The 13,406-nt window shown below is 46.2% G+C and overlaps 1 protein-coding gene across 2 annotated transcripts in view; it reads left to right on the plus strand.

Annotated features, from left to right (window-relative positions):
- The window catches only part of ASH1L (ASH1 like histone lysine methyltransferase), a 2,936,548-nt gene that overhangs the window by 2,406,314 nt on the left and 516,828 nt on the right, over window positions 1–13,406 (plus strand). The window lies entirely within an intron of this gene.

A 13,406-nucleotide genomic window follows, 5' to 3' on the forward strand; every position in this document is an offset into this window, starting at 1 on the left:
ATGGATTCCCACAAACTGAAAGAAAGACTCTAACTTTTTAAAACTTTAACCACTAAAAAGTGCAGCCGCTGCACAAAGTAGATTGCCTGCTGGCAGTTGCCCCAGCATGGGTTGTGCAGACCATGAGAAAGGATGATATTTTGTACAGGTGGCATGTATTTTAAGGTTAGTGCCTCGAATTGCACGAGTCACATTAATCAATGGCTCCCCACATACTTCCCCACCAACCGAATGCCCACATTTCATCCGAATAATAATATCAATCAAACAACTATCGAATACAATGAATTTGGCCTCTTTCCTTATACTGTCACTCTGCATCCCAGCTGGTTCGGCCTGTAACGTTGAGGACATGTCACTCACATGAAAGGTAGAATCTCTGATATCGTCTTCCGCTATGTTCAGTGATATTGATGGTGTTTCATTGTCGTCCACTTCATTCTCTTCCATTGCAACATCTGTTCCTTCTCCGGAGATGGGTGAATAAAACAATTTCTTCAACTTTCTCGCGGTCTTAGTTTTTGCGGGTGTGGATTCTGTAAATTGATCTCCGACTGCATCCGAACTACCAGGAGGACATTCACTATCAATGGCTGGTGGTGGTATAGCTCTGTTGTCAATCACTTCATATTCTTCCCATTGGCACGATGCATCTCCAGTCTCAAGTCCTTGCCAAAAGGTTTGACAAGCAACATCTCTCGTTCGCTTCACTGTCTGTGTAGATCTAGTTCGTACACCCACTCGCAACTAGAGGACAGATTGGAAAAGGGATGTTCAGTTTAAACACAACTTACAGTATTGAACTATTAACAGTGAAAAACAACATAATATAGTGACCAGGACACTAACTTTCTTTTGCTTTCTTTTCTTTGAAACTTTCTTGCCTCGAACTTCAACATCAGGACGCTGTTGCTCCGACTCGTGTGTGCATGTCTCCACTTCCTCTTGCGCTGCAACGACTATATTTTCATGATAAGCACATCCATCACGCATTGATGCTCCATCGACTCCCTGAAACATAGAACTTTCATTAGTATGTATAATAATATTGAAAACACAAAATGTACTTGGGGACCAATACCCACGTACATCTCAATAGCAAAACACGAATGAACGCTTTGTGTAGAACATTCAAACGACAATTATTCACGCATAGTTGATCTAGTTAGATGGAACTGTCAAGATCCATACCTCGGGCTCCTCATAGACTTCCATTGATGATATTATTGAAGATGATGCTTCAGTAACTCCCTGAAACACATTAATTGCATTAGTATGGTTTTCTATTTTGTTAAAAAGAACATAAACTTTGTGCAGGCGTCAACGGCTCATCTAAATAGACCTGCACAAATGATCAGTTGTCTAAAATAAATAGTGGATATGTAAATATGATTCGATTTGCTCGATCGTTGGAAGTGTCACCACCCAGAGATCTGCATCAACTACTATGGGTGATGTTCTTGTAGAAGAAGCTCCGTCATCTCCCTGAAACATAGTACTTGCGTTAATAAAGAAGGAAATATAGCGGATGTAATCACGTTATATGATTTCGCTTGATCGAACTGTCAGTATCCATACCTCGAAATGCATAAGAACATCAAGGGACGATGTAACTGCGGTGCACACTTCTGCAAGCTGTTGCGCCGACCCGTAACTGCATGCTCCCCCTTCTTCTTGGACTAATGCTCCATCGACTCCCTGAAACATAGGACTTTCATTAGTAATGAACACAATATTGAAAAAAGAAGACAAATAGGAGGGCGACGACAGAAGGACATATCAATGGCTAAAAACGAAAGAAACATTGTGTGTAACAATCACGCTACAAGAATGCAAGATCTGATGATCTCCATCGATGGAACTGTCCGGAAACGTACCTCGAGCATCTGAGTGACATCAACGGTTGTCGTCAATACGTTGGACTCCTCAGCATCTCCCTGAAAGACAGTACTTGCATTATTTTGGATAACAATAATTATAACTGAAAACAAAGACTAGAGGACGAGTACAAGGGTGTACCATTAGGTAAAATAATTACACGATAAATTAAAACTATTAATTTACATGCCTAAAACAAGTCAGTGGCAGAATAGCCAAGTAAGATTACCCGATAGGCGCTTGAAGTGGCTGATGACTGCAATAACGACACGGATGGAGAATCTTCCGCCTTCATATTGAGTGGATACATAAATGGGGAAATTATTGTTAGCTAATGCTACACACTACCGCAAGGCCGAGAGATAAATACGTAAACTTGACTCACCAGTGGAGGGATGTGGACGAATAGAGTGGGAATAGCGGTTGAGAGCAATTTTCGCCTCGCTCGCGGTGTGTTCTTCTTTATTAGCAATGATGTGGAGTACATGTCTGAGCTAAAGTGCCTGCTGCAGATGCGGTATCCATCACCCCTCTTGTCCGCAAAGACTTCTAGGACTCTACTTTCAAGCTCAGACGGTGGATATCCGCAATATCGGACCCATTCCCTTATCTGATCTATTGTCTTAGGGAAAATATGCATTATAGTACCTTCCGATTTATTATGGGTCTTCGAAGGGCAACCGCCAATGGAACAGGCAGGCATTGTGGAAAGTTCTGAAAAGTAAAGATCAACAATTCTCTATGAATACCAATGTGTTAAAAAATTAAATGACACATAAAAGGTTCAATGCAAGGTTCGTTTTGGTTCTTGGAACTATACACGTTATTCACATGCGGATAAGTATTTGAATAACTTTAAAAAAATATAAAAATAATTTGACTAAACTCAGAACATGTGACTAGTTCCTTGCATGTACTGTCTTGAACGAAAAGAAAACATGGATGCAATTTGATGACTACTAGCAAATAGATATAAATTAAAAAATTGGACGCAAAATGATTATGGTACATGGCCTTACCTTGACGAACAAACAGTTAGATGCAGGGATCAGAGTAGTTTCTTGTCGTAGAACAGGGAGCAGTTCACAGGTTGCAAACTGACGAGTTTGCTCGAAGTGGTCACGGAAGTTCACAGAGACGAAGAGCAGATAACCAGCACCTTCACGGGTTGACTAGCAAAGCGCAAAGAAGTTCTCATTAGAAATATGAAGTGGGTTATAAAGAATTCGAAACAGGGGTGTGTTTGTGAATGAATGACGTGTATATGTCGTGGCATTATGCGGTTTGCAGGGGGCCGTCCAGCGTGAGGGGGGATGCTTGGCAGGAGACACGGGGTCTGGAGGTAGACATGGGAACAACAACCCATGCTCTATAGACCACTTTGAAGTGTACATGGTCTTTGGCACCTCTTGGCCTTTATCGCTCCCTGACAGCTCCACTTGCCAGCACAAGTACCCCGGTGCGAACTGCCTTTGATAGGGCGGGGGGTGGATTGGGGCGGTGGTCGTGCAGACAAGACTCGTTTGCCGCAGGGCCTCACCAAGGAGAGGCCATCTAACTGCATGTAAGAGGCAGGCTGCAGGATCTAGTACATGGAAGGCAGGGGGGTGAGTTTATAAATACCTCACCCTCCCAGGAGAATATATGGGTGCAGTTCACCCTGGAGACCCTGGATGCCTAGGCAGTTAGTCAGCAGCAGGCTGGCCTGTGGTGGCAAGGCGGCACGGGCCAGAGGGGGTCATCTCTGTACCCGGTGCCCAAAAGGATGATTTATTATGATCAACCATATTGATTATTTACCTATAACCATGTTTTGTATCAATAAAATCCAACGGCCTTTTATTGCCAACGCTTGAACAAAGTGGTGTGGTAAGTATTTTTGGGGGAGGAGGCAAGGCCGGGAGGCTTGATGCCAACCCGCAAAATAACATATGTATGTCTGCTGCATATGGGTTCAACGGTTATGTGGATTGAAGGTGGGCGGCCAGCGTGAGGGAGGATGCTGGCCGGAGACATGTGGTGTGAGAAGACAAGGCACAGGAAGACTATTCAATGGAGACACACTAGATTCATTTAAAAAATCAAAACAACCATTGTTAAAATATATGTTGGGTTTTATTTTAGATCTTAATTTCAATTGAACATAAATAATAAACATTACACATTGTAAAGTTCCGGTTGCAGCACATCCAGGGAAAATCCGCGGTATTGTCCACTGTCGCTGGGGAAATGTTGTCTAATGGCAAGTACCGCACAGGCAGGTATTACTCTCCGAACGCGGTGTCCGAGCCTCCCGTGAAGCCACCAAGTGAAGCAACGATAGGCCACCAGCCTGTACCACCTGTGAAATTGAAAGATGCAAACTGTATTAAAATGACAAAACTTTCTTATCACTGTCGATTCAGGTAAAAAATGTCATTCTGCTTTGAAAAAAATTCTATCTAGAAAATGCACAATATGGAACCAATTTACATGCATTCGAATGATATGTAGATGTAATTTTATATGTGGGAGACGACCATGAAATAGTAGTGGCATCACTGACATCACAACCAGAGTATACTTACTCGTTACTCGGATTACGCGGACGAACAGTGCCGCGAAGTTCGTGCATAAGCACCATCATCATCCTCAACACGGTCCGTGAGAGGCAGGCTTCCCTGAACTCTGGCAGCTCGGTGATGCATTGCGGACTTGGCTCGCCTTCCGAAATGTAGGCCAAGCACCCGGAATTTTCACGGCAGCAGCAGTTCTCCTCCTCAGTTGGCATTAGCTCGCACCGATTGCACGTGCACCAGGTGGAGACGCCGTCCATGCGACATGGTCCAGGCTCTTCATCCGTTGACTGGTCCTCCCAACTGCCGTCCGAATCCCCATCGTTTTCGCGTGCTTGCCTTTCCAGTAGTTCTTCCTCGGTGTACTCGGGCTCGTACATATACGGCATTATTGTAGCCATTGTGTGGTAAAGAAAGTAAAATAATTTACAGAGATGGTACAGGTGTTCACAAGGCCTAGAAGCGGCGAAGGTAGCTGACCAGAGCACAGAAACGAGTCACAGAATACTCAAAGTAACACAGAGAGAGTAATGGAATCGAAAATCTGCTGCTGTGTGTTGTGAAACGGTGTGTTTATACTTATTGAGGAAAGAGGCGTCCTGCCATTTCCATGGCGACACTTCATTAGCTGAGGCGCAGCGATTGTTGACACGAAACGTGCTTTGGCGTTGGGAAATGGGCGGTACGCGTCTGCTGATGTCAGGCTCAGGGGCGGGGGATTTGATTTAGTGCCGCAAAAGCAGGTGAGCCAGGTCGATGGGGGGAAATGATAGGATTATCAGAAAATGGCGGCTGATTTCGAGTGCGTTAATGGACGAAAAGTCGGGTAAGGTCCATAGGAAAGTTTTCTACGATCTACCGAGTTATGCTTAAAAACACATGGCCGAACCGTAGGGACAATAAAAAAAAAAGTTCCGGAACTATCCTTTAATATTAAAATAAACCGGCGGTATGTTAGAGGCTGTCAGTAAAAGTGGTAGCCTCGAACAATGGGAAAATGCCATAGGAAAATATTTGCGGTCGAATATTTACGGTAGTAACCACTGCCACCAGCCAAAAACTTTGGAGAGAGGGACTGGACGATACCCTCTCGAAAATGAACACCAGGGAAAAACTATTAACCCTTTCCAGTACTTCCATAGTAAAATGGGTTGTACTGGTTTTGTTCATAACTATTGACTAGTAAAGTCAATGGAGACTTTACATGCCCTGGGAGACAGTAGTCAGTCCCAGGGTATGGAGTCTATATTTTGGGGTCCCTAGGACACCCCTGTGTTACTGCACTGAGGGTGCTGTATAACACACATGTAAAAAGATACCACCTATGAGGGTGAGAAAAACCCCATAGACCATAAGCACAAAAGATAGCCCAAAACACACATCAGCAATATGTCTAAGAGTGGGAAAAAGAGTCTCACTCTTAGCAGGAGAAAAAAAGAAACCCTTCAAATCCGGCAAAGCTGCTGGGGGAAGTCTATAGGTAAGGGAAATTAGCCTTAGCGGAGCATTCTCCCTAACACCCTCAGATCTCAGTGGTCACAGTTCTCTGGCAGTATAACAGACTTGATTCAAGTTGCGAGCAGTCTCGCTCAGGATCTCCTCTGGTGGACTTGCAGAGAGAATATGATGGTGGGAGAACCTTTTTGGCAACTGTGGCCAAAGGCACTAGTAGTAACGGAAGGGTCTCTGAAAGGCTAGGGCGCTGATCTGATAGTTACCAGTGAGCGGGCTGTGGTCCCTGGTGGAGCCAAAACTTCACATAAACCTCTTAGAGCTAAGGGCGATCAGACAGGTGCTGCTGCTCTTTTTGCCCTCCATACAGGGGAAGACTCTCCTGATCATGACTAAGAACACCGTGTCCATGTTATATTATGCTATGGTTACTTGTATAGTGCACAGTCGCCCATAGGCGGGATGGCGCTAGAGAGGCAGTTAACTACGAACAGAACAATACAATAGGGCCTGGATTGCTAAGATATCAGAATAGATGACTTTTTAAAGCTTTCCGAAAGACTAGATGATTAGACAGCGATTTCATAGATAGTGGCAGAGTATTCCACAGCTGTGCTGCTGCAATCGAGAAGGGCCAAACCCCCACCCGAGTGAGGCGAAAAGAAGGCACACAGCATGCCAGCAGCAGCTGACCGCTGCACTACAGTCCATGCACTACATTAACAAGAGAGTTGGTGTATGGTCACTCCCCATGTGCAGAGAGGTGATCCAGCTCTAGTTCTGGGCGTTATAGAGCAAGATGTCCTTGTTGGCAATTCACCTCGCTGGGACAGAGAATATGACGGCTGAAACTCTGAACAGGCAGGGCAAGTGGATCTGTTTGCGTCTGCTGTGAACAGGAAGTGCATATTATTCTGCTCCTGGGAGCAGAGAGAGATTTAGGTGCTGTGTCAAGGATACATTTATGCGTCAGGGTGTCGACTTTATGCGTCACTCTGTGCCTGACAGGAAGCCACTGCAAGTCCTGTCTTGCCAGTGTAACATCTGCACGTTTGGACATACCGGTGATAGCTCGAACTGCATTATTCTGGGTAACCTGGAGAAGAGGATGGGGTACTCAGAGAGCCACCGCTTTGGAAGCTGTTACAGTAGTTCAGGCCCAAGATTATGAGAGTGGTAGCGAGGATGGCAGCATTGCCATGGGACGCAAAAGGTTGAATGTTACCAAGCAATGTTACCAAGCAACTTGTTGACAAGACCACAAGAGCTTCGGATATGCACCGCATATTGCTTCATAGTTAACTGGGAATCGAGCGTAACGCCAAGGGTTTTTGCCTTATTAGCCACAGGAATGACGGCGTTAAGAATGGTAAAACCTGCATACACCAGGTTTTAAATTTTGATGCAGTGGCTACGATAAGGAGCTCGGTTTTGATGTGTTCAGTGACAAAGAGTTGATGGCCATCCAGTCATGGATAGCAGTGTAGATCTTATTGAGATTAGCCAGGTCTGTGGCATATTGTCCGGAGAGTTTCATGACAACCGGAGTGTCATCAGCATAATTAGTGTACTGGATACTCTGGTCATCCAGCAATGTCAACAAAGGAATAATATTGACATTGAAAGGAGAGTTAGAGCTGCAAACCCGTGGGGCACCCCACAGGTGATAGGAGTGGGCCTAGATTGGGCATCCCAGCTAACGACTCTAGCAAGTCGTGGCCCCAAAAAGGAAGGTATCTATGAAGAAGCCAAACTGGAACAGCCAACTAATGATTGTAATCATTCATCAGTATGGTATGATCGACCAGATCAAAGGCCGGAGAAAGATCAAAAAGAACTAAAAGTGCAGGTTGGCTGTGATCCACAAGGTTTAGCAGATTGGCCTTAAGATCAAGTAGGGCTGTCTCCGTGCTATGACGGGCTCGAAAACCAGACTGATGGGTCCCCAGAATGTTATTTTGCTCCAGAAAACACTGGAATTGTGTATAGGCCACCTTGTCCAGAATTTTACGGAGAAATGGAACGTTGGTGATGGGGCGGGAACTATCTGTAGCAAAAGGATCAAGGTTCTCCTTCTTCAGGAGGGGAGAAATCCAATCCTCCTTGAGGAGGGAGGGGTCGGAGCCTTCCAAGAAAGAGAGGTTGAGAAAGATGGTGACCCAAGGACAAAGTATGTCAATGCATTTGATGAAGAGATTGGACAGACGTTGCCTCGACAAGGGGTAGGTTTCATGTGCAAGACCATTTGAAAGCTGGAGGTCTCAGGACAGGGGGAAAATGAAAAGATGGGCAACTAAGGGGAAGCAAGAGGGGCTGGTTCACTGAGGACTCCAGGCGATTCTTTGATAGTACCAAGTGAGTTCCTTCGCAATTGTATAGCATTTTGATGAGTTATAACCTTGGCAGTAAACTCATTTTGTATGGATTGGCACCAGTCATAATTTTTTTTGTTTTAAACCTTTATTTGACTTGACAACGCACAAAAAAACAAGAGATGCACATGGCACGTCAGCAAGATACAATCTTATACAATGATTACAATGCTGGTACTCAGTGGGGATTACCTACACCTTAAGGAGTCGAGGGTCCAGGTGATAACATATATGGGGGGTTAAACGGCCACTGTTCACGGGGTGGTGACGGGGGATGGAAGAGTGGGGACGGAGGAAACAGCGTCCGAGTTCATGGTGGACACATAGCTGCAAAACGTCTGCCAGATATCCCTTGGTCTCAAGTGCAGATGTTGTAACATAGCCCAGGCCTCCTCAGTATCTGATGCCCAGGTGACTGCCCTGAGCCACTGTGTGTACGAGGGTGCTCTGGGCCAAAGCCAGTTCGTCAAGATGCAGCGCAGAGCCAACAGCATGCAGAGGCCAGCCAGTCATCATTTTTAACTGGGCCAGAGACTAAACAAGGTTTGCTTTTAAATTGGTTTGGGATGACAAAAAGTTATTTGGGGCTAGATTTAGCTTGTAGGATCCCATCATTGTTGGCAGCACATTTAGCCTCAACGATGGCCACTTTGTATTGCCTAAATAAGAATTTATAGGCGGCCAGGGTAGATGGGGAAGGGTTAGTCCGCCAACGGCTTTCGGCAGACCGTTTCTCCTGTCTAAGATGAAGAATGTCATTAAACCAAATTTGTATTCACGGTTTCACTCATTACCGTCGCGAGGGGCTAGCTAAATAGTCAGCCCTCTCAAGTGATCTAGTTGGCTGAGCAAGGAGGATAGTATGTTAGAGGAGGCACTGGATAGTGTAGGATTAGTATCAAGCCTAGCAGGAGGCTTGGGAATATTGACATAAAAGGAGATCAAATAATGATCAGTCCAAAAACACAGAGATATTGTGAGATCAACAAAAGTAAGGAGATGGGAGAGGACCCAATCCAGGGTGTGGCCAGCAGCGTGTGTAGGGCCAGAGGAGCATTGTAAGAAGCCAATGTCTGTGCACCCAATAATGAGGCAGTGGGGGCATCTGCGGGAGCTTCTGCCCAATGGTTAAAATCCCCTAGAACAAGGCCTGAAGTGTTGCTCCTAGTGATTTTGTTAAGGGTAGCAATACACTGTTCTTTAAAGAGTGGGGAGTGCCCGCAGAGGGCGATAGATGACAACAATAGTAATGGAAGTATTATCTGAGACAATTTCACAATCAGGCTTTCACAGTCATCAGTGCTCTCATGAGGGACCTAGTGACAATGTAATGAATTTCTGACAAATAAGGCCACCCCACACCCACCTTTCCGATCAGCACGGAAAAGATGGTAGTTCTCAGGGATGGCAAGGATAGCATTGGCAGAGGTGGCTTCATTGAGCCAGTAGTCAGTGATAGCCAGAAGGTCTGGACAGGATACCGTGAGTAAGTCCTCAACTTCCACTCCATGAGCTCGAAGGGAGCTGGTGTTAAGGAAGGCGAACTTTAACAAGGAGGCCAGCGTCATGGGGGCAGAAATGACAGGAGTCACTATGGACGTGGCTTGCATCGGGTTTGAGGTGGCACCAGAGTTGTAGGATGCAGCTGAGGTGTTGACTAAGACATCAGTTGGTAAAGTATTCATGGTATGTACGACAGAAAGAGGGGAAACAACTGGCGTTGTGACATTAGTCAAGTCGGAAGTTAGATTATCGGAGCATTGAGGAGGACCATCAATGTGAGGAGATATGACACCAGGTAGCACTAGTAAATTGCTTGTGTGGACATTATTTCCACGTTCCACAACTAATCTAGCATTCCGGTTGCTGTGTATGCATGAGACCAAGTCAAAGCGCGACATGCTGGCTAATCCCAAGCAAATAAAAGTACTTACAGAGTAGAATATAGTGGCAAATCTAAGGGGCCACTCGCTGCACAGACCCAAACCAGCACAAAACCGGCCTGTTCATACCAGGCGCGGTTGCGTCTGTGATCTGATTAAGTGCGCAACAAGAAATGCCGGGAACTGTAGTTCCAGGCGGGAGAGTGTGTGCAGTAGCTTCTGTAAGCACTGCTTTATCTCGCACTTAAAGTAAAATAAAGAGGAAAAGCTGGGAAGGCTGCAACACACTACGGTACACAGTGAAGAAAAATAGGTTTAAACACACAAAGGGCTATTAAAATCTATTTAAAATCACAATCTAAAATGGGATAAAAATGAAAGATGACCACAGACAGCCGAAGACAGTGTAATAGTGCAATCTCAGGAGAAGGGACTGGTTCTTCACCTGAGAACATCCTCTCAACCTGCACTCCTGGCTTCTGAAAGGGTAAGGTACGGGATTGGGACCTTCCGGGAAGACGTAATGTTAGCAACAAAGGCTTTGTGCCACTGCCATTGGAAGACGTTCTTTAGCTGGTGCAGCTCACAGGCCGTGAACCCTTCTCTATGCAACATCTCCAAGGTTTTGTCTTTTCTGCTTCATTTAGCAAGACGGGGTCTCCAGGTCGGTACCGTCAAGGGTTATTTAGCTGTGCTCTCTATTTTTAAGTCCACACCCGATCAGGGTTCATATTTTGCAATCCCCTTGGTGGCTCCATTTTTAATAGACCTAACAATCACCTTCCCTCCTGTACCCTTCGTGTTGCCGACATGGTCCTCGGAGACTGCTTACATGGAAGACTGATTTCTTGGTCGCTATTGTCGCGATCCATGCCCCTTACCCCCTCAGGTATAACAGCCCCTGGCAGCATGACCTTAAAACTCCATCAGAAACATACATGGAGTCAGTCAAGGCGCCCTCTCAAGTCGCCAATCGACCAGCACCACCTTGGGACTTCTTGCTCCGGGTGAGCACCGCAACCTACGGGAACAAAAGACAACAGGTTAGCAAAGGCATAGCGCTGCGCATAGCACCTACTTACCGCATCAAGGCGCTCTCGAAACACCATTACCTGCCAGTGAGTCCAAATTCAGCCAACGTTCCACAGCGAACTTCTGCGCACCTAAGGAGAGAGAAAGGACATTATTGAATCCAAGAAAGGCTTACAGCATAACAGTAATAAGACCTACCTGAAAGACTCTAAAGGGCAGCATCAGTGAAGTAACTAGATCGCACTCGCCCACAAAGGACAACGCGCCCCTGCCAAGAAGGCAGGACGGAGAGCACGCCAAAATCCATAACAAGGTGAGGAAAGGTCCGGGGAGGGGCTGCGGGCATACGGGTGTTGGGAGGCTCTTACCCCAGTTGCCCAGTCTTGAACATTGCCCACCTGTTTTCCAGGCAGAACTTCCCCGCTGATTATACCAGGGAGCGGCCGGGAAGGGCACCAGAGTTCCCGCAGCTGGGTGGCGTCCCCGTGGATACCAGGTGAGCGTAACAGGTAAAGAAACAAGGACAGCATTAATAACAATTCCTACCTGGGCAAACAGCGAGTCCTGGCAGCACCTTGCGCTTCACTTAACTCGCCCATCTCTGGGTTTCACCGCAACCTGCAAGGGAGAAGGAACAAGGGCAGCATTAACAAAGCACTTACCTGGGCGAGCAGCGCTTCGATCGCTCATCACTCTGGAACATCAACGCAACCTGTACAAAGAGAAGAGAACACAGGTTAGCAATTAACGCCAATAAACAGTACAGCGCTCCGCTCATCATTAACTCACCGTGGTCTTCGTCATCGCGTGGCAACTCCGAGATCGCAACCATCCCTGTGAAAACAAAAAGAGACATTGTTAGGGAACAGCGTAGTGGAGCAAGACGCTGAGAAGACAGAAAACGGAGGGAAAGAAAGAGACAGAATAAAGAAGGAAAAGACATAACTCACCTGGAAGACAGCAAGCAGAGTCGGAGTCACAGCCGGTCTGAACCCGAGATAAGGGCACACGGACCAGTGAAGCAACTAGGTCCATGGAACGCCCGCACCAACCACGCGCCCCTGCACATAGACACAGGATGGAGAGTTCAGCGCACAAAAACCTAAGGTGAGCAATAACCCCAAGGGAGGGTATTTGGACCAGAGGGAGGTGGGAATCCACCCATCACATAACCAGTATCTTAACCCTCCATTCTCCTGTTATAGGCGCTACCCAACTTCTGGCACATAACTAAGCAGGGAGGGGTCCGGGATAGCGCTTGGACCCCCATCCAGTATCGTGTGGCGCCCCCGTGGATACCAGGTGAGCGTAACAGCTAGAGTGAGCGAATTGCAAGCCCTGTCTTGTAAGCCACCTTTTACTATCTTTACCAAAGACAAGGTGACTTTTAGGGGGTGTCCTTCTTTGCTTTTGAAGGTTGTATCAGAGTTTCATTTATCACAAACAATTTGTTTGCCATCTTTCTATCCACTTCCTCATCCATCTAAGGTGGAAGAGAGACTTCATAGACTCAACCCTAAAATTGCTCTGAGTTGTTACATTATTAGGACAAACCAATTCAGATTCAGATTGGAGGACCCAACTTTTCATTGGATACACCGGCTGAAAAAAAGTGCCGGGGGGGAGGGGTAACAAAACAAGCCATCTTGAGATGGATTGTTCTTTGTTTCTCCGAATGTTAAAATAGAGTGGTAAGTAGATCCCGATGACTTCTGGACACATTCTACTAGGGGTCTGGCAGCTCCCTCTGCTCTTCCAAGAGGAGTTCCGGTGAAGGATATCTTTCAGGCCGTGAGGTTGATTTACATCCATATGTTTGCAAAACACTATTGCCTGGATACCTTCTCTGCCAACAAGTCTCGTTTTGGCAGGCCTGTCCACCAACAAGTGGTGACATAGAGTGGAGTTCTCCCCTTCCCTCCTCTGTGATATCTTACTGCTATGGGAGTCTATCTAAGATTAGGAAACAGTGGGAGGACACAATTCAATAGAAGGACAAATGACTTAACCCTGGTAATGTTCTTTCTGATGGATGTTCCTCCCACGGATTCCTTATCGCCCTTCCCCCAAGGTTAAGGAGCTTCCTCGTTTGGTTCTATTATGACTCTCTCCTTTAACGCTTAAGTGTCCCTTCCTTTTGTCTTTAATCCCCAATGCGGCTGTGTATGGGGAAAAAAATAACAACTGAGGTCACTGGTCGGCGCTTGCGCTATTTGTACCGATATCAATGTCAT

Source organism: Ambystoma mexicanum, chromosome 1p (assembly GCF_040938575.1).
Source record: "Ambystoma mexicanum isolate Mex_15411 chromosome 1p, UKY_AmexF1_1, whole genome shotgun sequence".
In the NCBI taxonomy this organism is placed as follows: domain Eukaryota; kingdom Metazoa; phylum Chordata; class Amphibia; order Caudata; family Ambystomatidae; genus Ambystoma; species Ambystoma mexicanum.